The following is a 3,148-nucleotide window of genomic DNA, read 5'->3' on the forward strand; positions in this document are numbered from 1 at the left end:
TAGCTTCCGCCAACCCTGGGTTTTAGGTACTATGAAAGTAGCTCGGCTTTAATCGGTGTTCGTTGCCATGGTATCTTACGCTGCACGGCTAACCTGCTCCGGGGCAGGTTATGTTCTGGATTCAAGATCTCAGACTGAAGTTTGACCAATCAGCTGTGAGCAAAGAAACATATAGGTGACGCAACTAATTCCCAGCGTCTGTTCTCTGCTGCAATGGCTTCACCTTTTCTCCCAAATCGTGTGGACATCTCCGCGCAAATTGTTAGACGAGCACTTCGTAGAGAAAGAGTTTTTAGGGACAGACAAAATCCATTTGACTTTCCCGATACTTACTTGTATGAAAGATACAGATTTTCTGCGGAAAGAATGTCTTATCTTTGTGAACTTCTTGAGCTGCACATAACAAATGTGACTCGTCGAAGCCATGCCCTTACTGTACCGCAAATGGTATGTATTGCGTTGCGTTTTTTGGCAAGTGGTACTTGTATGCGGTCGGTGATGCAGAGAATCTAGGGAAAAACACGGTCTGTCGGACCATTCGCAAGGTGGTCCTCGCTCTGCAGGGGTACATAAATAGCTTCATTGTGTTCCCTGAACATTTATCGACCATGTCCATAAAAGAGGGATTTTATAAAATTGCCGGTAAGATATCTTGATTGGGTGACATCATATGAACAAATTTAACCTTTCACGTTCGTTTTTTTTCTTCTGCAAAAAAGCACATTTCATACTTAGAAATATATAATGCAATAGTCTACAGTAGCTGTTAAGAATGATGATAGGATTCCCTAGAGTCATAGGAGCAATAGACTGCACACATGTTGCAATCTCCACAGCTCTAGGAGACCATGAGGCAGATTATGTAAACAGAAAGTCCTTTCACAGCCTTAATGTTCAGGTATTTGAAAAATGTGAAGTTATTTTTATTTGCATTGAGATCAATCTTTAAATAAGTAACTAACAGATAGGACAATTATTTACTGTACATTTCATCTGCAGATGACTTGTGATCATGAATGCATGATCACAAGTTTGGATGCCAAATGGCCTGGCTCAGTGCATGACTCACGAATTTCCGTGAGTCTATTTTGTGTCAGCACTTTGAGGAAGGCAATTTAAAATTGGTACAGTACACTTTAAAGTTTTAATTTGAAAAGTTTACACAATTTTTCCCTTTTCTGTTCTATGACAGGGCTTTTTGATGGCCTGTTGGTAGGAGATCGAGGTTATGCATGCCAGAGGTTTTTGCTAACCCCCTATCCTGACCCTCAGACAGGGCCACAAAACCGCTTCGATGTGGCCCTCAGTAAAACCAGGGTCAAGATTGAGATGACCTTTGGCATCCTAAAGGCACGTTTCAGCTGCCTTAGGCGTTTAAGAGTGTCACCAGAGCGGGCATCACAGATAGTGGCTGCATGTGCCATTCTGCACAATATAGCCACTATCAGAAAGGAGCGAGTACCACCACAAAACCAGCTTCTCCCTGATGAAATTGACCCCATCACAATTGACCACCCAGCTGGCGCAGCTGTCAGAGATGCAATCACAACACAATATTTTACTTAATAAAAGCACACCGAGACTGCTGATAGGTCTCAAACTGTTTTATTGGTCATGTGGCTAGGGAGGAAAGAGAGAAAGAAAAATGACATTAATAAACATTCATAGTGTTCATACAGGGTAACTTGGTTAAAAAAAAAAAGTTCACATACTGAGATCTGTTTTTTCCAGCTGTTTGATCTCCAATTTAATTTTTTTAATTTGGAGCCTCCTCAGCTCACAGTCCAGCTCCTTCAGTGAACAGTCTAGTTCTAGACTCCTTTTGTAAAGGGCCCTGACTGAGTCTGTTTCCACCTGAAACAATTCCACCACAAACAATCATTACACGTTTTCTGGAGGTTGATCAAATCACAAAAAGTGGCATGACTTTCTACAAACATAGGACTGACTGTAATTAAGGGTTTAAAGCATTACCTTGTTCACATTCCTTCTGAAGCCCATTGAGGTAGAGGCTTCAGTTTCTGGGGCAGGTTGTGAAAAATCCTACAATAAAAGAGATGTGTAAGAGCCAGTCATTTAATTATGACATTCAAATGTGTGCTATAATAAAAAGCCCAGTGCATTCACCTCAGCAACTGTCTCTGAAGACACAGACAGAGTGTCTTCATCATTTGGTTCACCCTATAAATTGAAGGCCAATTTAAATCAAAATTGTTATAAAGCAGGTTATGTTCATTGTGTTCTGTCTGGTGTACTGACCTCTGTGCAGGAGACTGTGTGCTGGCTTCAACAGGGACACTGTATTTCCCTCTACTGTGCAGAACATAGAGTCAGCCATATTTAACCTTTTTTTTAAAACATTAGTAATGCATTGCACACACATACCCAGTGTCACTTGCTTAGAGGAGCCAGCACCAGGGTCAGACTGTACAGCACTTGCAATCCCATCCATAATCGGCCGCCCTTGTTGTTACTCAGTGCCAACTCCTCCGCCACAGTGTATTCTGGAGGAGGTGGCCCTCCCCCAGTTTTCCTTATGTCACACTTTTTTCTGTTTGCTGCAAACAAGTGTTTGTGATTAAATGTTCACAAAAATAATAAAAGGTTTTGGTAAATACTCACCACTTTGAATTATATTTTTATATTTTGTTTTGATCTGCTGCCAAGAACGTTTGGAGTTGGGGTTGCATCTAAAAATCAATGAATATCAATCTTTCTTAGGATGTGATAGCCTATACATTCACACTTTACATACATCTACACACACACACACACACACACACACACACTTATGTATGCATGTATATATCAGCACGAATACACATTTTAATTTTAGCATTTAATACATCTTTAATATGATTATCCTACATAAATTTACATTAATTGTTTAACTTAGCCTACGCATTAACGCAATCAGCAATCTTCCTCCAAGATTGTTCTCTTGCTTTGGCAGCAGATACAGTGTTACTGCGTGCTTGGAAAAACACTCCTATATTCTTCATATTTCTGAATAATAATCTCTTGCTCCTGCGCGGAAAAATATATAGCTCTCGCTCTATCCATATCGAACGCGATTGGTTGTTCAGTGTCGACGTCACTCTTTTATGTGCACGCGCGTGTGGAGTAATCATAGCTTAAGGATCAAAGC

The 3,148-nt window shown here is 40.6% G+C and overlaps 1 long non-coding RNA gene across 2 annotated transcripts; it reads right to left on the reverse strand.

Moving 5' to 3' along the window:
• Positions 1-1,589: 1,589 nt before the first annotated feature.
• Positions 1,590-2,459, reverse strand: LOC127625564 (uncharacterized). 2 transcript variants are annotated; one of them, XR_007968300.1, is made up of 6 exons: positions 2,386-2,459; positions 2,260-2,313; positions 2,128-2,181; positions 1,975-2,043; positions 1,713-1,854; positions 1,590-1,620 (listed from the first exon to the last, which is right to left on the reverse strand). It is a non-coding gene; the product is annotated as an uncharacterized LOC127625564 (long non-coding RNA). The 2 variants fall into 2 exon arrangements; XR_007968301.1 differs by having other exon boundaries at positions 1,950-2,043.
• Positions 2,460-3,148: the final 689 nt, after the last annotated feature.

Source organism: Xyrauchen texanus, chromosome 31 (genome assembly GCF_025860055.1).
Source record: "Xyrauchen texanus isolate HMW12.3.18 chromosome 31, RBS_HiC_50CHRs, whole genome shotgun sequence".
Lineage (NCBI taxonomy): Eukaryota > Metazoa > Chordata > Actinopteri > Cypriniformes > Catostomidae > Xyrauchen > Xyrauchen texanus.